This window comes from Stegostoma tigrinum, chromosome 5 (genome assembly GCF_030684315.1).
Source record: "Stegostoma tigrinum isolate sSteTig4 chromosome 5, sSteTig4.hap1, whole genome shotgun sequence".
In the NCBI taxonomy this organism is placed as follows: domain Eukaryota; kingdom Metazoa; phylum Chordata; class Chondrichthyes; order Orectolobiformes; family Stegostomatidae; genus Stegostoma; species Stegostoma tigrinum.
The window spans coordinates 56,180,703-56,206,700 of record NC_081358.1 but is presented as its reverse complement, the minus strand read 5'-3'; the positions used below and the strand labels follow the sequence as shown (position 1 = coordinate 56,206,700).

At 48.2% G+C, this 25,998-nt stretch overlaps 1 long non-coding RNA gene across 2 annotated transcripts in view; it reads left to right on the top strand.

Annotated features, from left to right (window-relative positions):
* The window catches only part of LOC132209585 (uncharacterized), a 167,731-nt gene that overhangs the window by 53,048 nt on the left and 88,685 nt on the right, over positions 1 to 25,998 (top strand). Inside the window, exons 4-6 of one of the 2 annotated variants that reach the window (XR_009445751.1) lie at positions 5,863 to 5,944; positions 7,170 to 7,296; positions 19,035 to 19,081. This is a non-coding gene — a long non-coding RNA (uncharacterized LOC132209585). The remainder of the gene's footprint in view (positions 1 to 5,862; positions 5,945 to 7,169; positions 7,297 to 19,034; positions 19,082 to 25,998) is intronic. The other variant, XR_009445753.1, reaches the window with a different exon arrangement.

Below are 25,998 nucleotides of genomic sequence, written 5' to 3'. Positions count from 1 at the left end.
CACTTTGGAAAAAAGAATACAGGCATGGACTATTTTCTAAACGGTGAGAAAATTCACAAATCAGAAGTGCAAAGGGATCTGGGAGTGTTGGTCCAGGATTCTCTAAAGGTTAACTTGCAGGTAGAGTCCGTAATTAAGAAAGTGAATGTAATGTTGTCGTTTATCTCAAGAGGGTTGGAATACAAAAGCAGCAATGTGCCTCTGAGGCTTTATAAGGGTCTAGTTAGTATTCTAAATGGGGCCTGTGTCCAATTTTGGGCCCCACACCTCAGGAAGGACATACTAGCCCTGGAGCGTGTCTAGCGGAGATTCACACAGATGATCCCTGGAATGGTAGGTTTAACGTATGATGAACGGCTAAGGATCCTGGGATTGTACTCATTAGAGTTTAGAAGGTTGAGGGGAGATCTAATATAAACTTACAAGACAATGTATGGCTTAGAAGGGGTGGATGTTGGGAAGTTGTTTCCGTTAGACGGGGAGACTAGGACCCATGGACACAGGCTTAAAATTAGAGAGGGGGTAAATTTAAAATGGAAATGAGATGACATTTCTTCAGCCAGAGAGTGGTGGGCTTGTGGAATTCATTGCCGCAGAGTGCAGTGGAGGCTGGGACGTTGGGTGCCTTCAAGGCAGAGATCGACCAAATTCTTGATCTCAAAAGGAATCAAGGGCTACGGGGAGAGTGCAGGGAAGTGGTATTGAAATGCCCATCAGCCATGATTTAAATGGCGGAGTGGACTTGATGGGCCAAATGGCCTTACTTCCACTCTTCTGTCTTATGGTCTTATGGCTTACCTGGTGCTGGTGCCAATGGCAAAGGCAAGTGTCAAGCATGCTGGCCGTTGCTGCTGCCCTCCCGTGTACAGCAGAGAGCTCTTTAAGATTTAGTATTGTTAACATGGATAGAAGTGATCATTCAGGGCAGATAACAGTGGAGCTCTCAAACTGGCGCAAGCAAGTCTATGAAATGTCATTTTAAGTTAAAATGTGAGTTTTCCCTCCACTGCAATCATATCCTTATAGTGAACATAGGAACTGTGAGCACTTATGAACTGCAGGCTGTTTGGGTTCACTAAATTAACGATTAAATTAAATACAACTGTACAGGCCCCTATGACAAGGATCTTAAGGTGCAAGGGAGATGTTAAGTCGTAGAGAGGGCATTTTCTGTTCCCTTTCACTCACATGCCCTTGGCAAATGCAAAATACTCACTAAAGTACTAAGGCAACTTCTTGGATGGAAATTGTTGAAACCGTGTCTGCACCCCAAGGCCAAACAGTTTGAAATGCAGCTGAAGATATCTCTCTGTTTTCCCACATCTTAGACCAAGTGCTCCAGGACATCAGAAGGAAATCTGGATTAGCATTCTGACAAGCGATTAAGCTAACTTGTCCATCTTTGACAACTCACAGCCAGCCCACAAAGAACTTCCATTTCTTCTTGCAATGGTAATTAACTTCCCATTTAAGAGTTTCAAGCTGCCCTTAAAACCATGATCACAGGATTCCTGTTGATGTGCACAGCTAATGAGCAGAACACAGAGTGTTAGAATAGAATCATAAAATCCTTTCAGTGTAGAAGCAGGCCATTTGGCCCATGGAATCCACACCCATCCTATGAAGGACATCCCATGCAGACTCACCCCCTTATCCTCTCCCTGTAACATTGCATTTTCCATGGTAAATCACCCTAACCTGCATGCCAATGGACTGTGGGAGGAAACCAGAGCAAACCCACACAGACTCAGGGAGAACATGCAAACTCCACACAGTCAGCCACCTAAGGGTGGAATCAAACCTGGGTTCCTACCGTTGTGAGGCAGCATTGCTAATCACTGAGCCACCCCACACTGGTACATACAACAATCAAATAGCAGCACAAATTTAATATGACCCTGTATGACACAAGGCCCAGGTGAAGGTTAAATGAATACCAGGATAGGCATGACCATCTTCAGGCATTTCCCAATTTAACCTCCATTATTTTTCCAAACATTGGAGCTTAAAAAAACTATTATTGATTGCTGTCAATAACACCTACAAACTGCTGAAATTAACCACACATTTCAAAAATCTTAGCACCAGGGTAATGACCACCTTTATTCATTGTTATATATTTATTTTACATCTATACCAAAGAACGACTACTTCTGAGACCCAAAACCACACAAAAACAGAATAGTAATAATTTTACAGACCAGCTATTTTAAAGCTGGAATGAACACTGGAGAAATTCCTTACTTTCATCTTCTGTTAATTTACACAATGTCACACAGCAACAAGATTTACAAATGAATTAATTATTCAAATCTTCATATTTTATGGAAGTGAGAAATAAAATTTTGTACAGGTTTAGAGAATAAATAGAGAAAAAGATCAATTACATCTACGTAGTGTTCTACATAATCTCAGGAGTACCACGGGAGAAAGAGATCATGCATAATATTTTAGATTAATGGATTAATGGCTTGAAAAGATGTTCCTGCAAAACTGGCTAAGGGATAAACATTGGCCAGGATACTGGGAAGAAATCCTCTCTTCTGTTTTGATCAGAACTTGTTACGTCTACTTTTCAATGCTGGCTTAATGCATCATTTAAAGATGACATCCCTGATAGTTCAATATCCTCTCAGTGCTGCAATGAAATGTCAACCTGGATTCTGTGCTGGAGTCTCTGGAGAGGGCCTCAAAACTACAATGTTCTGACTTCAAGAAGAAAATGTCAAGTTTCATATGAGAAAACACACAGACTAGTTGCTTCAAGAGTAAATTACATTTCAGTTTCACCATCCTGAATTGGTCAATGCTAAGACTTTGCTCAGAAATTGTAACAGGTTTTCTGAGAATTATTCTGCCATGTTTTCAAGAAAATATTGCCTGTTTCCATCAACTGTAGCTACCACTGCTTCTCCCTCTCTGATAAATTCAAAGTTGATAACGTTATTGACAACATTGCAGTTCTTTGTACATAAAATCTGAGCTTTCCAGATAGGATGTTGTATTTCTTGCTTTCATGGCAACTGCTGATCATAGAATCCCTCAGTGTGGAAGCAGGCTATTCAGCCCGTACTGAAACTCTGAAGAGGATTCCATACAGACCCACACCTCCTATCTTTGCATTTCCCATGGTTAATCCACCTAGCCCGCACATCTTTGTGCAGTGGGAGGAAACCAGAATACCCAATGAAAACCCAGGCAGACACAGGGAGACTGTGCACACTCCACACAGACAGATCCCATTACTGTGAAGCAGCAGCACCAACCACTGAGCCACCGTGCCACTCCTAATGTCCCCACTTTAGGAGGTGAAACCATAGATGCAAGAGTTGGTGGGATAGTAGTCAGGAAAATGACTAAAGATAGAAAAGCATCCAAAGTCATTGCAGACTAGAACTGGTTAGCTGGGCCATGGCCTTAACAAGAATCTTCAGCCGTATGTGAGGAATGGTAATCTATCACAAGTCTTATGTTTTGTGGTTCAATACCCAAAATGTTGACACTGGACAGGTTACAGCCAGCTAAGGAATCAAAATGAACATGCTGTACAATGATCAGGCTAACAGTAACTTGGTGCCTCTTTCACTCAGAATGCCTGTTACTTGAATCTTAATAACAACTAGAGAGAAAGAGTCCTTTTCTTTCCAAAACATGGGATTATGTAAACAATCCTGTATTTAGTAAAAGGCTTTTAAACCACCCACGCACAGAAAAAAAAGAGCAAATTTCACTGTTCCAGCAAAAAACAACTTCAGGCAGCTTAAATCCAGACCCTTTCAAAGTGAATTATAATGGATCTAATCAGGACTTTTTTTCTCCTTGGATGCAGCTTATCAATTTATCTCTGACCTTTAGCTACAGATCAGTGAGAGTTCTGACCCATAAAGTTTGTAGCTTCAGGGTATCAAGGTCTGCTGTCAATCTTGCAAAGACTCCTGGGCATCAGTCATGCAGACAAATGCCTAGAGGGTAAGCTCTGTAGGAAATTTAATCAGGTACCAATTATGTTTAGAATTCTGTTGCGAAGTTTCCAAATTGCATTTTATTTATTCAATTTATGTTTTGTTTTCTTTTAGAGCAAGCTTTCAGAGTTAATATACAGACCATTAACACTGTTCCTTTGATAAATTTTATTTTGGACATGATTAATTGGTTGGATTAATGACATTATAATAATCTTTCACTTTACCTATTTGCTGGCATTTGTATGAATTCTTCCCTAGACCTTTATCCTCTCTTACAATTGCAATGTCTGAAAATCGACAGAACTAATCTACATGAAGCCTACAGGCACTAGCATAAAATGGAAGCATAATGAGATTGCCTGTGGAGTAAAATATTTAAGCCATGAACTTACTTCTGGCAATATCAATCGCAAATTTTTACCACCTTAAATCTGTCTATTAAAGTACCAGATAAAGGAGTATTCTATAAATATTTTTGAAGACCAGCAGCTAATATCTCAATTTTAATGAAGGCCGTATCAAATTATCCTTCATTCAAGATTACCACAAGGAATAATTTCTATAAATAAACCTGCATCACTTTATGATCTGAAACTTAACTTTGATAGTTTAAGTTGAGAGCTTCGCAACTGAGGTGGGAGTGATATATCCTTTCACTGATGGGCTATACAAGGAGTAGTATAAGACGCCACCTTATTCTCTTGGTTACTCCAAGAAATGAAGAAAGATAGCAGTGACAGAATACCTATCTAACATTAATCTAAGAATGAAAACAAAACAAGACAAAGAACTGTGGATGGTGGAGATTGGAAACAAAAACAGAAATTACTGGCAAAATTCAACAGATCTAGCAGATCTTTGGGAACGAAGTAGAGTTAACTTCTTTGAATTTGGTGACATTTCATCAGAACTGTGACAGCTAGAAAAATTCTTTGTATCCTGATTCTGTCCTTCCTTGTTTTCTTAACCTACTCCCAGCACTCTCACACATGGTCCTGTCATGATATGGGGTTGCTTTGAGCACAGCCGACCCACTTTCAGGACTATTACCACATTATGTGAGTTGCTTTCAGCACAACCTACTCATTCTCTCCTACTCTCCAGCTCTCACTGTCACTTATTCTGATTCTCTTCTGTACTAGCTTTCTATCAATAGTCCCCTCATTTGCCTACACCTTTGCTATCTCTCTGTTGTCTCTGCCTCTAAATATCCTCTCACCTCTCCTCCCACCCACTCCCTCGTCCCACCCTCACCTTCATTATAAATGCCACATTTTCCTAAATGAAGAAAACAATGAACTGTAGATAATGGCAATCTGAAACCAAATTAGAAATTGCTGGAAAATTTCAGCAGCTCTGGCAATATCTGTGGAGAGAAATCTTATGTAATGTTTTGGGTCCAGTGACCCTTCTTTTTTCCTTAAGAAAGCTCACTGAATCTGAAACATTAACTCTGATTTCTCTTCACAGATGCTGTTAGACCTGTTGTGATTTTCCAGCAAATGCTATTTTTGTACCTTTTTATCCTATCTATTATCAGTTCTGATGAAGAATCACTGGGCTTGAAATGTCAACCCTATTTTCTATGCACAGATCTTGCCAGACCTGCTGAGTTTCGCCAGCAATTTGATTTTGTTATATTCCTAAAAATTGTTTGTTCCAAGGAACAATTATGTTAATATAGCCAATCAAATTGAATTAAAATTATTCTCACAGTGTGTGAAACTATTCCCAAGTTCTAACACATTAATACTTGTTGAAAGTCTTACAGTTTGGAATTTCCAGTAATTTTAGACATTCCAGTGTCTACTTACAAATCCCTTGTAGTAGTTTGTTATGACAGGTACTGAAAATGTAATGTGCTAATAAGTCTTTCTTCTGCTCTATTTTTATACAGGCTTCTTTGATATCATCTCCAGTCATTTTGCTTTAGTAATCTTCAAATTGGCCTGTTCTGAGCGTATTCTGATACTAAAACGGTAAATGTCGCATTTTTTTGGAGTGAATCAGTAAACATTAGAAGTTTGTTTTTTGCAGCCATAACTTGTGCACTGTCTGTAAGGGTTAACAAGGCAGGCTTTCCACACTTGACAAAACCCAGTTAGAATTGATATAGGACACTTCTGAGGATCCTCATCCAAACACCAGTAATCCAATACGACACTGCCCTGGTCCCGTCTATACCCAAGGGTGACCATTGGTAGGATCAACAGCAACGATAGGGAACACACCTTACAGAAGCGGTAAACAGTAAAGTTGACAGCGTGGGCTGTTGCAGCAGCTGCCGAAGAAGTGTGATTTGCATTAAAGTGGCAAAGGAACAAGCAATAAAATACCAGCCTTGTCCGTTACCAATGAATGATTTTAAATTAGGTCTTGAAATTGTGGTTGGGTATAATCCGAGTGCCTTTTTAGGACCAACCTGTGTACTTCTTAAGTGATCATCCTGAACATAATGCTAAGAAGTACAGATTTTTAAATTGTACTGCATGGGCCTGAATGGCTGATCCCAATCCCACTAAGGGAAAGGAACCACATGAGCTTAGGATCATCCATCAGATAACCTTGCTTTAAACAAATTTCAGCTTATTATATTCTGGACATTGTGATGGCTGGAAATTGTTCCTCAATAACATATTTCCCCACTAAATAGTGTACAAAAATCAGACAATTTGCAGTTGACAATTTGGAGTAATAATTCATTGTAATTTGTAAAACTCTGGGAAACATAGAGAGTAGAGAATCCAAGTTTTAATTCCAAATATTGTTTCAGTAAAAATATTTAAGTAAGATATCCATCAATTATTCAAGTCACAATTCCTTTAATTTCTGAGTTAATAGACGACTATAACATTTAATAAGGTACAAATTAAGGAGAGTATGTCATTGCCTTTTCCTCACCTTGAGAGATGCTCAAAGGAGTTCAGTGAATCTAAATATCAACTGCTTCAAAAATGCAGTGCTTACACTGCTTCTGAAGTTGTAAAACTAATATATTGCATTTGAGAGTGGTACTCCAACTTGAAGTAAATTTGTCTTTCTACATTTTCCAAATAAAGTTGTATTACTGCTGGTTTCCAGGTAAAATTCAGCTTTCTTTGATTTTAAGAAAGGCAACACAGAAGCAGCAAGCTGTAAACTCTCATGATTTTTTAAAAAATTATATTTCACTTTGCTGTGTGTCATTTTATAAATGAGTTTTAGGTCTGAGATAACAAAGTGTGAAGCTGGATGAACACAGCAGGCCAAGCAGCATCTCAGGAGCACAAAAGATGATGTTTCGGGCCTAGAAAAATTACCCATTTCAAAGAAAGCCCTCATTCACAAGAAGGTAACTTTTTAAAATGTATGACCCTCATTATGACTGATCATAAAGTCATAGAGATGTTATGCGGGTTAGGCCATACTTGGAATATTGTGTTCAGTGCTGGTCACCTCACTATAGGAAAGATATGGAAGTTTTAGAGACGGTGCAGAGGAGGTTTACCAGGATGCTGCCTAGACTGGAGGGCAGGTCCGGTGAGGAAAGGTTGAGGGAGATAGGGCTTTTTTTCATTGAAATGAAGAAGGATGAGAGGTAATTTGATAGAGGTATAAAAGATGATGACAGGCATAGATAGAGTGGATAGTCAGAGGCTTATTATTCCCAGGGCGGAAATGACTATTATGAGGAGGCATAATTTTAAGGCGATTGGAGGAAGTTATGGGGGAGATATCCGAGCAGGTTCTTCGCACAGAGAGTGGTGGGCGTGTGGAATGCGCTGCCAGCAATGGTAGTGGAGTCAGGTACTTTGGAGACTTTTAAACGACTCTTGGATAGGCACATGGAGGACAGAAAATTGTAGGGTATGCAGGGTAGATGGATCTTAGTGGATTAATAAGTCGGCACAACATCATGAGCCAAAGGGCCTGTACTGTGCTGTACTGTTTTATGTCTATGTCCAGCATGGAAATCGACCCTCAGGTCCAACTCAAACATGTCAACCAGATATCCAAAATCAATCTAGTCCTGTATGTCAGCACTGGTCCTTACCCGGCTATGTGGCCATCCAGGTGCCTTTTAAATGTAATTATACCTGCATCCACCATCTCCTCTGACATTTCACCCTCTCTGGATGTGAGTTTGCTCGCTGAGCTGGAAGGTTAATTTTCAGATGTTTCGTCACCTATTTTTTATTTGAAAAAATATACTTTATTCATAAGATGTACAAAAAATAAAACATTTATACACCTACCCAGTCATGCAAGCCGCTCCGGGTTACCTAGGGGGTACGTACACCAACTAAAGGAAAAGAAAACAAAGAAAAAAAACAAAGCAAAGAAAATACCCCGGCAGTCGTCACCCGACACAGTCCCAGTTGGCCCCCTGACCAGTTGGGGAAGGCGCCAGCTGGGACCAGTTACCAGATAGGGCCCTTTTTTCTATTCTGGACGAGGGGTTTCATACCATGGTCTTTTCCCACTACGCCTTGGCGGCGGCTGCCCCAAGCTTTAGCGCATCCCTCAGCACATAGTCCTGGACCTTGCCAGTCTGCAACACTCGGTTGGGGTCAGTTATTTCAGCTGGCAGACCAGCAAGTTGCGGACAGACCAAAGAGCGTCTTTCACCACATTGATAGTCCTCCAGGCGCAGTTGATATTGGTGTCAGTGCGCATCCCGGGAAACAGCCTGTACAGCACGGAGTCCCGCATCACGGAGCTGCTCGAGACGAACCTCGACAAATACCACTGCATCCCCCTCCAGACCTCCTGCGCATAGGCACACTCCAGAAGGAGGTGATCGACAGTCTCCTCTCCCCTGCAGCCACCTCGAGGGCAGCGTGCGGTGGCGCAGAGATTCCGGGCATGCAAAAAAGGATCTCACTGTCAGAGCCCCTCTTACCGCCAGCCAAGCATTGTCCTTGTGCTTGTTTGAAAGTTCTGGCGATGAGGCATTCTGCCAAATGACTTTGGCAGTCTGCGTGGGGAACCACACGACGAGATCCACCCTCTCCTTTTCCCGAAGGGTCTTGAGGATGCTATGTGCTGACCACTGCCTGACGGCCTTGTGGCCAACGGTGTTTCCTTTCAAAAATTTCTCCACGAAGGACAGGTGGTACGGAATGGCCCAGCTACTCGGAGCGTTCCGCGGCAACGAGGCCAGGCCCATCCTTCGCAACACCAGGGACAGGTAGAACCTCAGTAAGTAGTGACACTTGGTGTTTGCATACTGAGGATCTACGCACAGCTTGATGCAGCCGCACACAAAGGTAATCGTCAGGGCGAGGGTGGCGTTCGGTACGCCCTTTCCCCCATTTTCCAGCTCTTTGAACATGGTGTCCCTGCGGACCCGGTCCATCCTCGACTGCCAAATGAAGTGAAAGATAGCCTGGGTGACCGCAGTGGCGCAGGTCCAGGGAATAGGCCAGGCCTGCGCCACATACAACAGTACTGGAAGCCCCTCGCACCTGACAACCAGGTTCTTACCCGCGATGGAGAGGGACCAGAGTGTCCACCTGCCCAGCTTCTGCTTCAGTTTGGTGATACACTTCTCCCAAGTCTTAGTGCAGGCACCAGTTCCACAAAACCAAACACCCAGCGCCTTCAGGTAGTCTGTCCTGACAGTGAAGGGGTTGAAGGAGCGGTCATCCCAGTTCCCGAAGAACATGGCCTCGCTCTTACCCCTATTGACTTTGGCACCCGAGGCCAGTTCAAACTGGCCGCAGATGTCCAACAGCCTACTCAATGACCGACGATCGGTGCAGAAGACGGCGACATCGTCCATGTACAGGGAGGTCTTGATCTGAAGGCCTCTGCTGCCTGGGATAGTCACACCCTTCAGGCTCACGTCCTTCCTGATGGATGAGGCGAAGGGCTCCACACAGCACATGAACAAGGCAGGAGAGAGCGGGCAGCCCTGCCTGACTCCAGATCTGACAGGAAAACTGTCCTATTCCCACCCATTGATCGAGACTGCGCTAACGATGTTGGCGTAGAGCAGCCGGATCCAATTGCGGATGCCCTCCCCGAACCCCAATTTGGAGAGGATGTCCCTTATGTAAGCATGAGAGACCCTGTCGAAGGCCTTCTCCTGGTCTAGGCTTACGAGGCAGGTGTCCACCCGCCTGTCCTGCACGTAGGCGATCGTATCCCTGATGAGCGCGAAGATCTCAGTGATCTTCCTGCCCGGCACAGCACAGGTTTGGTCAGGGTTAATCACTGACTCCAGGACAGACCTGACCCGCTTGGCTATGACCTTGGCCAGGATTTTGTAGTCCACGTTCAATAGTGAAATGGGACGCCAATTCTTAATTTCTTCCCTCTCCCTCTTACTCTTGCAAATGAGGGTGATGATGCCCTTCCTCATGGACTTGCACATTTCCCCTACCCGAAGTGCACTATCGTACACCTCCAGCAGGTTCTGGCCGACCAGGTTCCACAGAACAAAATACAGCTTGACCGGTAAGCCGTCGCTCCTGGGAGTCTTATTCCTCTCCAAGGACTTGAGGGCTCTGGTCAACCCGTCCAGGGATATCGGCCGGTCCAGCCACTCCCTCGTGCCGTTGTCTAAGACCTCCGTGATAGACGATAGGAACGATTCAGAGGCCGTGCTGTCTGTGGGCTTCGCGTTGTACAGTCCGGCATAGAAGGATCTGCTGATCCTCAAAATGTTGGGCCGAGCCGATGTCACCGAGCCGTCGTCCTCCTTCAGCCGGCTAAGCACAGAGCTCTCTTTGTGCACCTTCTGAAAGAAGAAGCACGAGCAAGTCTCGTCCTGCTCCACGGACCGGACCCTGGATCGGAAGATTATCCGGGAGGCCTCCACGGCAAAGAGCGAGGCTTGCTGGACCCTCACCTCGCGGAGGTCCTCCGTGACATTGACCCCCATCAACTGCAGAAGGAGCAGGTTCTGCACCCTTTTCTGGAGTCGTGACAGCTTTCCCCGCCTCTCTCTCCCCTTCTGAACACCCTTGAGGAAAAAGAACCTCTTGATGTTCTCCTTCACCGTCTCCCACCAGCCGCCTGGAGACTTAAAGAGGGGTTTCACGGTTCTCCAACCGGCGTACTCCCTCTTAAGCTCCTTGATGTTCTCTGGGGTCAACAGAGTCGTGGTGAGCTTCCACGTCCCCTTGCCGGCCGGCTAGTCATCCTGTAAGTGACAGTCAGCCAACAGGAGGCAGTGGTCAGAGAAGAACACCGGCTCGAAGCCGGTGGACCTGACCGAGAACGTCCGTGACACAAACAGCAAGTCTATCCTTGAGCGGATAGACCCGTCTGGCCGCAACCAGGTGAACCTCCGCTGCGCTCCGTCTGCAGGGGTGCAGAAGACATCGAGCAGCTTGGCGTCCTTCAACGTGCCCATCAGGAATCTGGACGTGACGTCCAGTTGACACCCCCCACCCGCTGTCCCCACGCCGGATCTTCCATCTGCATCGATGATGCAGTTGAAGTCTCCGCCTAGGATGACCGGCCTGGACGTAGCCAGCAGGGGTGGAAGCCGCTGCAGGACGGCCAACCGCTCACTCCGTACCGCTGGGGCGTACACGTTGATCAGCCTCAGGGGAGCGTTCCTATAGGTGATGTCAGCCACTAGGAGGCGCCACCCCACCACCTCCTGAACTTGAGAGATGGTGAAGTGGCGCCCCCACAGCAGAATAGCCAGGCCCGAGGAGCGACAGTCGTTACCCCCCGACCAGATCGAAGGCCCACAGGTCCAGGCGCCGGACCATTTCCTGTACCTGCCGAGGTGCGGTATCCCGCACTCCTGCAGAAACAGGAGGTCCGCCTCGATGGTGGTCAGGTAGGCCAACCTAGACACACATCTTGCGGTGGACTTGACGCTGCGCACATTAGTGCTCGCAACTCGTACCCCCATTGTGGGCAGTGACTGCAGTATCCTCCCGAAGTCCAAGGTCCAGCCCCTCCATCTGTCCCTTCATGCCCATTGCCCGGGCTAACTGCTGGACGCTCTCCGGGCTCAGGAAACCGTCCGTGCTGCCTTCCGGGTGGCATCCCCCCATCAGGGGTGTGGAGACAGGAGTGTCCGGCTCTGGGTCAGGCTGGGGACGCGCTGTTTCCTCCTTCCCACCTGGATGTTCCGGGGGTCCTCCAGTGCTCCGGCGGCACTTGACTGGGTGTCGGAGGGAGCCTCAGGACTCCTCCCGTCACCGGGAAGCGGGGTGCTGCTTTCCTTCCCCCTCGAGATCTTTAACTTCTGCTTCGGGTGGGCCCTCTCCGAATCCCCCTCGTCAGAGGAGCGCTTATAGCCCCCCTGTAGCTGCCTCTTTCCGCCTGATGGTTGCGGTTCCTGGGCCAGTCGACGCACCTTCCTCCTCACTTTACGGACTGTTGTCCACTCCCCTGGGTTGCCTGTCGCCGCCTCCATCGACTCCGCGTTGTCAGGGGGGATCGGAGCCTGCAGGAGTGCTTTGCTGGCCTCGGGCCCATCCTGCGGGGCTGGGCCCTCCTGCACGGCCTGGCCCTCCTGCACATTAGTGGGGTCCTTCCTGAGCCCTGGTGCCTTCCTCTCCTCCGGGGGTGCTGGCCCCGCACTGCCCCTGCCGGCGACCTGGGCGTAGGTGGTCCCCCACCGCGGGCACGCCCTATAGAGGTGACCCACTTCCCGCAAAGCTTGCAGCTTTTCTCTTGTGGGCAATCCTTTGCAAGGTGTCCCTCCTCCCTGCAGATGGTGGCTTTGCAGTCGGCCGCCACGTGACCTGACCTACCACAGGCATGGCAGACTTTAGGTTGCCCTGCATAGGTCAGGTAGCCCCTGCTCCCGCCGATCACGAAGCTGGACGGTGGGTGCACAACATCCCCGTCCGCGCCCATCCTCAGCGTGACCTTGACCTGCCTCTTACTCGTCCAGATTCCAATGGGGTCCACGATGTCAGTTAGGTCCCCTTCCACCTTCACGTACCTTCCAAGGAAGGTCAGGACATCAACTGCTGGCACATGCGGGTTGTACATATGTACAGTCACCATACAGCTCCTCTGCGCTGGCATCACGAACAGCGGGACAGCGGTCAATACAGAGAGGGGTCCCTCACCTCCTTTCTCCTTGAAAACCTCCAGGAAGCGCTCGCAAAGCTTGGCACTCCTGAAGGTCACGTCGTAAAAACCTCCACCTGGGAAATCCTGCAGGCAGTAAATGTCCGCAGCAGCGAACCCACAACAGTCCAACAGGACCCTCTTCACGAAGAAGGTGCGGTCCAATGCTGCACGTTCATCCACCTTCTTTACAGAAACACGGATGGTGTTCCGGACCCCCTGACCTGGGGCACGAGCACTTGCCGCAGCCGTCGTTGCAGGTTGGCTGCTCCCCTGAACCAGCGTTTGGCCGAAGCCAGCATTAAGATCCACTGGTCGCAAGGGTGCACAGCCAACCCGACGTCTTCCTTCCACTTCCAACACAGTCACACTCTCCTCCTCTCGGTCCACAAGAGAGTGGGTCTTTATTGTGTTCCAGGTGTGAGCTGGTTCACTGAGCTTGAAGGTTTGTTCCCAGATGTTTCGTCACCATTCTAGGTAACATCAACAGTGAGCCTCCAGTGAAATACTGGTGTTATGTCCCGCTTTCTATTTATCTGTTCAGGTTTCCTTGGGTTGGTGATGTCATTTCCTGTGTTGGTGATGTCATTTCCAGTTGCACAAGAATTCCTAGACGCGTGGCATTCCACCCGGAACTCCATCAACAAACACATTGATTTGCATCCCATCCACCATCCTCTGAGAAAAAGAACAGGAAATGACATCACCAACACAGGAAATGACATCACTAACCCGAGGAAACCTAAACACATAAATAGAAAGCGGGACATAACACCAGCGCTTCACCAGAGGCTCACTGTTGATGTTACCTAGAATGGTGACAAAACATCTGGGGACAAACCTTACAGCTCAGTGAACCAGCTTACATCTCGAACACAATAAAGACCCACTCTCTTGTGGACTGAGAGGACGAGAGTGCAGTCTTGGAGGTGAAAGGAGGACGTCGGGTTGGCTGTGCACCCTTGCGACCAGTGGATCTTAATGCTGGCTTCGGCCTAACGCTGGTTCAGAGGAGCAGCCAACCTGCAACGATGGCTGCGGCAAGTGCTCGTGCCCCAGGTCAGGGGGTCCGGAACACCATCCGTGTTTCTGTAAAGAAGGTGGATGAAGGTGCAACTGTGGACCGCACCTTCTTCGTGAAGAGGGTCCTGTTGGACTGTTGTGGGTTCACTGCTGCGGACATTTACTGCCTGCAGGATTTCCCTGGAGGAGGTTTTTACGACGTGACCTTCAGGAGTGCCAAGCTTTGCGAGCGCTTCCTGGAGGTTTTCAAGGAGAAAGGAGGTGAGGGCCCCCTCTCTGTATTGACCGCTGTCCCGCTGTTTGTGATGCCAGCACAGAGGAGCCGTATGGTGACTGTACACATGCACAACCCGCATGTGCCAGCAGTTGATGTCCTGACCTTCCTCGGAAGGTACGTGAAGGTGGATGGGGATCTAACTGACATCATGGACCCCTTTGGCATCTGGATGAGTAAGAGGCAGGTCAAGGTGACGCTGAGGATGGGCGCGGACGGGGATGTCGTCCACCCACCATCCAGCTTCGCGATCGGCGGGACCAAGGGCTACCTGACCTATGCAGGGCAACCTAAAGTCTGCCATTCCTGTGGTAGGTCAGGTCACGTGGCGGCCGACTGCAAAGCCACCATCTGCAGGGAGGAGGGACACCTTGCAAAGGATTGCCCACAAGAGAAAAGCTGCAACCTTTGCGGGAAGTGGGCCACCTCTATAGGGCATGCCCGCAGTTGGGGACCACCTAAACCCAGGTCGCCGGCAGGGGCAATGCGGGGCCAGTGCCCCCGGAGAAGAGGAAGGCACCAAAGCCCGGCAGGGACCCCACTAATGAGCAGGAGGGCCAGGCTGCGCAGGAGGGCCAGCCCCGCAGGATGGGCCCGAGGCCAGCAAAGCACCACTGCAGGCTACGCTCCCCCCGACAACCCGGAGTCGATAGAGGCGGCGACAGGTGACCCAGGGGAGTGGACTACAGTCCGGAAAGCGAGGAGGAAGGTGCGTCGACGGGCCCAGGAACCGCAACCATCAGTCGGGAAGAAGCAGCTGCAGGGGGGCCATAAGAGCTCCTCAGACGAAGGGGATTCGGAGAGGGCCCACCCAAAGCAGAAGTTAAAGATCTCGAGGGAGAAGGAAAGCAGCACCCCGCTTCCCGGTGACGGGAGGCATCCTGAGGCTCCCTCCGACAGCCAGTCAAGTGCCGCTGGGGCACTGGAGGGCCCCCCAGAACTTCCAGGCAGGAAGGAGGAAACAGCACGTCGCCAGCCTGACCCAGAGCCGGACCCTCCTGCCTCCGCACCCCTGATGGGGGGATGCCACCCGGAAGGCAGCACGGACGGTTTCCTGACCCTGGAGAGAGTCCAGCAGTTAGCCCGGGCAATGGGCATGAAGGGACAGATGGAGGGGCTGGACCTTGGACTTCGGGAGGGTACTGCGGTCACTGCCCACAATGGGGGTACGAGTTGCGAGCATTAATTCAGCACAGTGTCAAGTCCACCGCAAGATGTGTATCCACGTTGGCCTACCGGACCACCATCGAGGCGGACCTCCTGTTTCTGCAGGAGTGCGGGATACCGCACCTCGGCAGGTACGGGAAATGGTCCGGCGCCTGGACCTGTGGGCCTTCGATCTGGTCGGGGGATAACGACTGTCGTTCCTCGGGCCTGGCTATTCTGCTGCAGGGGCGCAACTTCACCATCTCTCAAGTTCAGGAGGTGGTGGGGTGGCGCCTCCTAGTGGCTGACGTCACCTACAGGAACGCTCCCCTGAGGCTGATCAACGTGTACGCCCCAGCGGTACGGAATGAGCGGTTGGCCATTCTGCAGCGGCTTCCACCCCTGCTGGCTACGTCTAGGCCGGTCATCCTAGGTGGAGACTTCAACTGCATCATCGATGCAGATGGAAGATCCGGCGTGGGGACAGCGGGTGGGGGGAGTCAACTGGACGTCACGTCCAGATTCCTGATGGGCACGGTGAAGGACGCCAAGCTGCTCGATGTCTTCAGCACCCCTGCAGACGGAGCGCAGCGGAGGTACACCTGGTTGCGGCCAGACGGGTCTATCCGCTCAAGGATAGACTTGCTGTTTGTGTCACGGACGTTCTCGGTCAGGTCCACCGGCTTCGAGCCGGTGTTCTTCTCTGACCACTGCCTCCTGCTGGCTGACTGTCACGTACAGGACGACCAGCCAGCCGGCAAGGGGACGTGGAAGCTCACCACGACTCTGTTGACCCCAGAGAACGTCGAGGAGCTTAAGAGGGAGTACGCCAGTTGGAGAACTGTGAAACCCCTCTTTGAGTCTCCGGGCGACTGGTGGGAGACGGTGAGGGAGAACATCAAGAGGTTCTTTGTCCTCAATGGTGTTCAGAAGGCAAGAGAGAGGCGGGAAAAACTGTCGCGACTCCAGAAAAGGGTGCAGAACCTGCTCCTTCTGCAGTTGATGGGGGTCGATGTCACGGAGAAACTCCGCGAGGTGAGGGGCCAGCAAGCCTTGCTCTTCGCCGCGGAGGCCTCCAGGATAATCTTCCAGTCCAGGGTCCGCTCCGTGGAGCAGAATGAGACGTGCTCGCGTTTCTTCTTTCTGAAGGTGCACAAAGAGAGCTCTGTGCTTAGCCTGCTGAAGGAGGACGACGGCTCGGTGACGTTATCTCGGCCTGTCATTTTGAGCATCTGCAGATCCTTCTATGCCAGACTGTACAACGTGAAGCCCACAGACAGCACGGCCTCTGAATCGTTCCTGTATTCTATTACGGAGGTCTTAGACGATGGCACGAGGGAGTGGCTGGACCGGCCGATATCCCTGGATGAGCTGACCAGAGCCCTCAGATTCTTTGAGAGGAATAAGACTCCCAGGAGCAACGGCTTACTGGTCGAGCTGTATTCTCCTCTGTGGGACCTGGTCGGCCAGGACCTGCTGGAGGTGTACAATAGTTCGCTTCGGGTAGGGGAAATGTGCAAGTCCATGAGGAAGGGATCATCACCCTCATTTACAAGAGGAAGGGTGAGAAGGAAGAAAGTAAGAATTGGCGTCCCATTTCACTGTTGAACGTGGACTACAAAATCCTGGCCAAGGTCATAGCCAACCGGGTCAGTCTGTCCTGGAGTCAGTGATTCACCCTGACCAAACCTGTGCTGTGCCGGGCAGGAAGATCGCTGAGAGCCTCACGCTCATCAGGGATACGATCGCCTACGTGCAGGACAGGCGGGTGGACACCTGCCTCATCAGCCTGGACCAAGAGAAGGCCTTCCACAGGGTCTCCCATGCTTACATGAGGGACGTTCTCTCCAAATTGGATTTCAGGGAGGGCATCTGCAATTGGGTCCGGCTGCTCTACACCAACACCATTTTGTGTAGTCTCGATCAACAGGTGGGAATCGGACAGTTTTCCTATCAGATCTGGAGTCAGGCAGGGCTGCCCGCTCTCTCCTGCCTTGTTCTTGTGCTATATGGAGCCCTTCGCCGCATCCATCAGGAAGGACGTGAGCCTGAAGGGCGTGACTATCCCAGGCAGTGGAGGCCTTCAGGTCAAGACCTCCCTGTACATGGACGATGTCGCCGTCTTCTGCACCGATCGTTGGTCAGTGAGTAGGCTGTTGGACATCTGCGGCCAGTTTGAACTGGCCTCGGGTGACAAAGTCAATAGGGGTAAGAGCGAGGCCATGTTCTTCAGGAACTGGGATGACCGCTCCTTCAACCCCTTCACTGTCAGGACAGACTACCTGAAGGTGCTGGGTGTTTGGTTCGGTCGAGCTGGGCTGTCCATTCAGACTTGGGAGGAGCGTATCACCAAACTGAAGCAGAAGCTGGGCAGGTGGATGCTCCGGTCCCTCTCCATCGCGGGTGAGAACCTGGTTGTCAGTTGCGAGGGGCTTTCGGTACTGTTGTATGTGGCGCAGGCCTGGCCTATTCCCTGGACCTGTGCCGCTGCGGTCACCCAGGCCATCTTCCACTTCATTTGGCAGTCGAGGATGGACCGGGTCCGCAGGGACACCATGTTCAAAGATCTGGAAAATGGGGGAAAGGGCGTACCGAACGCCACCCTCGCCCTGACGGTTACCTTTGTGAGCGGCTGCATCAAGCTGTGCGTAGATCCTCAGTACGCAAACACCAAGTGTCACTACTTACTGAGGTTCTACCTGTCCCCGGTGTTGCGAAGGATGGGCCTGGCCTCGTTGCCGCGGAACGTTCCGAGTAGTTGGACCATCCTGTACAACCTGTCCTTCGTGGAGAAATTTTTGAAAGGAAACACCTTTGACCACAAGGCCGTCAGGCAATAGTCAGCACGTAGTATCCTCGAGACCCTTCGGGAAAAGGAGAGGGTGGATCTCGTCGTGTGGTTCCCCACGCAGACTGCCAAAGTCATTTGGCAGAATGCCTCATCACCAGAACTTTCAAACAAGCACGAGGACATTGCTTGGCTGGTGGTGAGAGGGGCTCTGACAGTGAGATCCTTTATGCATGCCCGGAATCTCTGCGCCACCGCACACTGCCCTCAAGGTGGCTGCGGGGGGGACGAGACTGTCGATCACCTCCTTCTGGCGTGTGCCTATATGCAGGAGGTCTGGAGGGGAATGCAGTGGTAATTGTCGAGGTTCGTCTCGAGCAGCTCCGTGACGCAGGATTCCGTGCTCTACTGGCTGTTTCCCGGGACGCACACCGACACCAACATCAACTGCGCCTAGAGGACCATCAATGCGTGAAAGATGCTCTTTTGGTCTGCCCGCAACTTGCTGGTCTGCCAGCTGAAATAACTGACCCCAACCAAGCGTTGCAGACTTGCGCACTCCAAGGTCCAGGACTACGTGCTGAGGGGTGCGCTAAAGCTTGGGGCAGTCGCCGCCAAGGCGCGGTGGGGAAAGACCACCGTATGAAACCCCTCATCCAGAATAGGGCCCTTTTTACTGTCTGTTAACTGGTCCCAGCTGTCGCCTTCCCCAACTGGTCAGGGGGCCAACAGAACCTTGGCGGAGAGATGACTGCCGGGGTATTTTCTTTGCTTTTTTTTAACTTCTTTGTTTTGTTTCTGCCTTTAGTTGGTGTACGTACCCCTTGGGTAACCGGGAGCAGCTTGCATGACTGGGTAGGTGTATAAATGTTTTATTTTTTGTACATTCTTTGAATAAATTATATCTTTCCAAATAAACAAACGGTGACGAAACGTCTGAAAACTAACCTTCCAGCTCAGCGAGCAAACTCACATCCAGAAACTCAACCTATGCTACAAATCTTCTGAAAACTCGATTTCACTCTCTGCATAAAAAAGTTGCCCCTTAATTCCCTTTCAAATCTTTTTCCCTTTCACCTTAAACCTATGTCTTCTAGTTTTGGACTTCCCTACCTCAGGGAAAAGACCTGGGCTATACACCCTGTCCATTGCCCTCATGACTTATAAACTTCTATAAAGTCTCCCCTCAGCCTCCAATGCTCGAGGGAAAATAGTCAAAGTTTATTCAGCCTCTACCTATAGCACAAACCCTCCAATATTGGTAACATCCTTGTAAGTCTTTTCTGAATCCTGTCAAGTTTCACAACACATTTCCTATGGCAGGGGGACTGGAATTAATCACAGTATTCCAAAATTGGCCTAACCAATGTCCTGTCCAGCCACAGTTTGATCCTTCAACTCCTATACTCAATGCACTGACCAGTAAGGGCAAGAATACCAAATACCTTCTTCACTACCTTGCTTACTTGCTACATCGCTTCCAATTAACTATGAACCGGCACCCCAAGGTCTCTTTGTTCAGCATGGCTTTACCATTAAATGTATAAGTCCTACCCTGATTTCCTTTTACCAGGGTGCAACACCTCACATTTATCTAAATTAATCTGCATCTGCTACTCCTTAGCCCATTTGCCCATCCAATCAAGGTCCAGTTGTACTCTGAGACAACTTTTTCTCGCTGTCCATGACACCACCAATTTTGGTGTCATCTGCAAATTTACTAATCCTACCTCCCATATTCATGGCTGAATCATTTCCACAAATTACAAAAAGTGGTGGATCCAGCATTGGTCCTTCTTACACAAAATTTGAAAATTGTATTGTAATACTTTTTGTGGAGGGCTTCAGCAGGTAGTGCAAATGTTAAGGGAGGAATGACATTAAACCCTATCCTTTACTTGAAAGCATATCAGTCTAATTGCTGTAGCTACCCTGGTGCTATAACCTTTGTCTGAGAAACAATAAAACATGAACAGATGGGACGTAAAATTTGCCCTGCCTTTATCCCAATAGTCCTCCCAATCACCACAAAACCAGCACCATTTGGATGTAACTGCTTAAAGAGATGTCAGAAGTCACACAACACCAGGTTATAGTCTCAGTGATAATGGGAACTGCAGATGCTGGAGAATCCAAGATAATAAAATGTGAGGCTGGATGAGCACAGCAGGCCCAGCAGCATCTCAGGAGCACAAAAGCTGACGTTTCGGGCCTAGACCCTTCATCAGAGCTCTCTGATGAAGGGTCTAGGCCCGAAACGTCAGCTTTTGTGCTCCTGAGATGCTGCTGGGCCTGCTGTGTTCATCCAGCCTCACATTTTATTAACCAGGTTATAGTCTGACAAGTTTATTTGGAATTATAAGCTTTCAGAATGCTGCTCCTTCATCAGGTGGAGTCTGGTGGTCTCCACCTTGCGAACGATCAGCACTTGGAAAGTTTGTAATTTCAGATAAACCTGTTGGGCTCTAATCCGGTGTCATGTGACTTCAAGAAATGTACGTTGATAGAATCGCTGATCTCAATGCTATGAAGCCCAAAACTCAGAGTAATAATAACTGATAGGCTTTGTTTTTAACTCTTTCATGTAATGTAAGCCTTTGCTGATGACTCTAGCATCTGTTTCTGAAGAAGGGTCCCGACACAAAATGTCATTGTTGCCTGGCCAGCTGTGTTCCTCCAGCTCCACACTGTGTTCTCTGACGCCAGCATCTGCAGTTCTTACTATCTCTGAATCTAGCATCTGTTGCCCATCCTTATTGCCCTTGAACTGAGTGGTTTGCTTGGCCACTTCAGACACCAGCTAAGAGTCAGCTACACTGATGTGGGTCAAACTGTGTAAGGATGGCACATTTTCTCCCAGAAAAAATATTTGTGAATCAAATGAATTTTTATGGTAATTAATAACAGCTTCATTTTCACCTCCTCAATCCACTTGCAAATCTGTTTTGTATTTAAATGTTGTAATGTAATTTGGAGCACATTGGCACTTGTCATTAGATTATTTCTGCCAGGACTCTTTGTGCTCAGGGACAAGCGTTCAGCTCATGGATTGGACCAGGTTGCATGTCAGGACTGCTGACTCACTCTCTTAGTGCTGACTAACTTTGTGCCTATTTGGATGCACTCAGCATCTCCACCTCGCTTAGTTTTGCCTTAGTTTGCTTTGCTCCTTCAGCGAGAGATCTAATACTCATGGTACTTCTGTCTTGACTTGCCTTTTAGTGCATATACAAAGCCAGCCAACTTGTCATGCTTGCCAGCAGTAATCATTCAAAGAGATGGGCGTGCTACTGTATGGCACCATGCTATATCAGTTCACACCTGCACCATGTACCACCTATGTAGGTGGCAAGCACACCGCATGTGCATTAACTAAATGCACATTTACCATGCACCAAATGCTTTGGATGGCATGATGGCTCAGTGTTTAGCACTGCTGCCTCACAGTGCCGCGAACCTGGGTTCAATTCCACATTTGGATGATTGTCTGTGTGAAGTATACACAGCTTCCCTGTGTCTGCATGGATTTCCTCCAGGTGGTCCAAAGATGTGTAGGCCAATGGATTAGCCATGTGACATGTAGGGTTACAGGGATGGAGTGGGTCTGAGTGGGATGCGCTTTGGTGGGTCGGTGTGGACTCGATGGGCCAAATAGTCTGCTTCCACACTGTAGGGTTCTACGAAATGGCTATGTCTCAAAGTACTCAGTCAATTTGAGGGCAACACCCTTCAGTCAGGAGTCCTGATACAGTATGTCAAAGGCAAAGTCTGACATCAAGCCAGGAGCTTGGGCATGGTCATTCAGCATCAGTCAGTCATCTGCACCTCTACAGTCTGAGAGTGTGTCACAATCAGCCCTGATGAGACAGCCATTCAATCGCACTACTGCTAATAAGAAGTTGACATACATTAACAAATGCAATAATGTACTTGCAATGAATTGTCACCAATGCTGACTATGTACTCTTAGAATGTCGTCTTCTTTCTTTGTCATCTAGACATACTCGGGCATCAAGGGAACCAATCCAAAAGTGTAGCCTATTGGCCTTTGAGATCTAGTCAGGCGATGTAATGGGCGTTTATAGCTCAAAACCCCAGATTTGTTAAGTACTTCTTGCCCAGAGAGAGCTACCCCCTTTTCAGCTTGAATTCCCACAGGGCTGAAAGTGGCAGATAAAGTGGATATGAAAAGCCAGCTATCTCTGGGCTGTGCTGGGGGAGGGGGGAAGTGGGGGAGGTTACTAAGTGTAGTTTCACCTTCTGATGGATACTAACATTACAGTGTCTCCTTGTGAAGGGCACCGAGAGTGAGACCAAGGTTCCCTGTCCCCTTGTTGCCTTGTTGAAAAGTGCTAAGCATCAATGGCTAGAACAATGGGGTGCAGGTCTATGTGTATACTCAGCAGACTCTGACAGTGCAGGGTCTGGTTCTCCATGACAGCCACCAACCTGTCCATGGAGACTGCCAGACACCAGAGGCAGTTGGGTCCCGAAGACATTGGTGCAGTCCTGCATCTTTTATGTCATTTTGCCCAATACTCTGAATAAACCTGAGTATGGCTCTTGTGACAGCTGGTGCACTTTAATGCAGGTCTGAACTGTTCTTTCCTGGGTCTGACCAAGTTCCTGGTCTCGAAAGTCCTCTGAGTGCCAGTGGCCTGGGAATTTCTGCTTTGGTTAGCTGCAGAGACAAGATAATGATGTGCTCACCAGCAGGTGCTTGGGACTCTAAAGTAGCTAATGTACCTTCTGCGGTTTCTGTATCTGAGCTGGTAAAGGTTGCAGGAGGCAGCCTTGCCAATGCATTTGCTGAAGTGTTCATGCTTCCTTTCTTAAAGGTTGGGGAGAAAATGCATGGTGGAATCAGCCTCTTGGCCAGTGAGATCGTGCTGAGGCTACCGATATCCGCAGGAGACAAAGTGATGTGTCACGAGCAAGGGGTAGAATTTCAGGCATGTCAAGTATAGATTTACAGTGCTGGCGATGGAGAGTAGCACAGAATGGTCAATGCTTCTTATTCATTTGCTGGGACTTGGAGCTTCTGGCATTGCCATACCTTGGCAGCCAGAGCCAAAATCATCTCCTCAGAGGTGTGAGACCCAATTGCCAGGCACCCTACCATCTATCTTGGTTCTCTCCACTTGTTCATGGGTACTTTACTCCTGGAATGAGTCTAAGGGACAGAATGACTGAGACGAAAATAGCTAACACTGTCGTTAGTCCGAGGTCAGGTGGAGGAAACTGGTGAGATGCCCTGAGTGAATGTGGGCAACACAGAGACCATGTACTGTTAGGAAAGATGCTGCATTTAACAGTGGAAGTGGTAGAGCATGTGCCTTGGTGGATTGTGAATGCAGAAGCAGAGATGGAGTAAGTGTGAGATAGTAGAGAGTAGATAGTGCCACCTATCCTGATAGCGTGGAGAAGGTCCTCATCTTTCTACTTTGCTGCCCATTTCTCTGGACTGTGTAAACTGCACTGAACTGGATAGTAATTTAAGGCAAAACTGGCAGAGTTTCATGTCACAGCCTGTCTGATGATCCTGGCGTAATGCAACTGCACTCCTCTGCATCACCCTATCCATTGATGCATCCAGGACACTGTCCATGAAGCAGGGCATCATTTTTTCCTTGTCTGTCATGTCTATGGCAAACAATATGAACTATGTGGATCAGGTCTAGATTGATAGCACTTCACTGGTTGCACAATAGTCTTTTAACTATGGACTAGCACCAGGAATCCCATTGCTAAGTATTTCTGAGATAGCAAATGGGAAAACAGGATGACAAACAGCATGTCAAAATGTTATGGTACAAAGGTAATAAGAATTTGAGAAGATGGTGTGAGAAAATTTGCTGGGCTTCTTAGTAAGTAACCATTCAAAATAATGCTCAGCCAATTTCTGGTAAGGTTCAACTCTAGCTTTCAATTCAATTGAATTTCCATCAACTCCCTTGGTGGAATTCCAAACCAACTCCCCAGGCACTATCCCACCAATTCTCTCAAGTGATTTCAGGCCACTTTCACAATATAGGAGTCAAGATCTTTCATCTACAGGCAGCACTGTGGAGTTGAGGCCAAAATTAGATCTGCCATGATACTGTTAAATGTTGGAATAGATCCAATGGCCAAATAGTGAATTCCCACTCCTATTTTTCATGTTTTTATGCTCCATTCAGTGCAGTACACTCTGTCTGTTATGGCACAAGCAGATGTGCACCTGAAGCATGCAGAGTGGATGGTTTGTCATTTCCATCAGCCTCTGACTCTGACTCAGCACATGACCTGATATGGATTACATGAGTCCAGTTAATGCTCACTATCAATAATGCCCAGCTGAGCTTGCTCTGAGTTGCATGAGGCATCCCTATTCGTATCAATTTAAATGTTACACATCCAACTTCCAGAGTTGGTGGGAGTAATGTGAATCTAATAGGAAGAGCAGGCAGGGCTAGCAGTCTGAAGTGTATTTATTTTAATGCAATGAGCATAACAGGTAAGGGAGATGAGCTTGGAGCCTGGATTAGCCCATGGAACTACAATGCTGTAGCTCCTGAAACTTGGTTGAGAGAAGGGCGTGACTGGCAGCTCCTCATTCCTGGGTTTGGACGTTTCAGGCTAGATAAAGAGGGATATAAAAGTGATAGGGGAGTTGCAGAACTGATTAAGGTGAATGTCACCTACGACAGGACAGCTTGGAGGGAGCATCCAGCAAGAACATATAGATAGAACTCAGGAATAAGAAAGACGTTTTTCACTTTGGTGAGGTTACACCGTAAGCCTCCCAATAACTAGCAGGAGATAGACGAATAGAAATGTACGCCATTCATGGAAAGATGTGAAACAGCTGGGCCATTGTCATGGATGATGTAACTTTCCCAATATTTACTGGGTATCCTTCGTGCCAGGGGCTTAGATGGGACTCAATTTGTTAGGTGCAATACAAAAGGGTTTCTTGAAACAAAATGTAGAAAGGCCATCTAGGGAATGGGTCATACTAGACCTTGTATTGGAGAATGAACCTGACCAATTAATTGAAGTTTCAGTGAGGGAGCATTTTGGGAGCAACAATCACAATTCTGTAAGTTTTAAGATGATTATGGATAAGGATAGACAGGCCCTTCAATAAAAATGCTACACTGGCAGAATGCAATTACAATAGTATTAGGCAAGAACTAGAGAACTTAGTTTGGAGGTGGCTGTCTGAGGGTAAATCTACATCTGCCATGTAGGAGCCTTTTAAAGGCAGGTTGATCACATTTTAGGGCCAGCATGTTCTTGTGAGGGTGAAAGATAATGATGGCAAGATTTGGGGATCTAGAATACAAGAGATATTGAAAGTTTAGTCAAAAAGAAAATGGAAGCATATTTAGAAAACAAAGCTATTGGCAAGTAGGATTAAGGAGAATCCCAAAAGGTTTTCTACATATATTAGGAGCAAAAGGACAGCTAGGGAAATGGTAGGTCCACACAGCACAAAGGAGGGAATTTATGCATGGAGCCAGAGGAAGTGGATGAGGTCCTTAATAAGTACTTCGCATTGGTCTTCACCAAGGAAAAGAACATAGTTGATGGCCAGTTTAGGAATGAGTATATTAATATTCTAGGGCATATTAAAAAGGAGGAGCTTTTGGGTGTCTTGAAAAGCATCAAGTGTCGAGAAGCCCTCAGGGCCTGATGAGATCTATCCCAGGATATTGAGGGAGGCAAGGGATGAGATTGCTGGAGCATTAACTGAGATTTTTGCATCCTGTTTAGCCACAGGTAAAGTC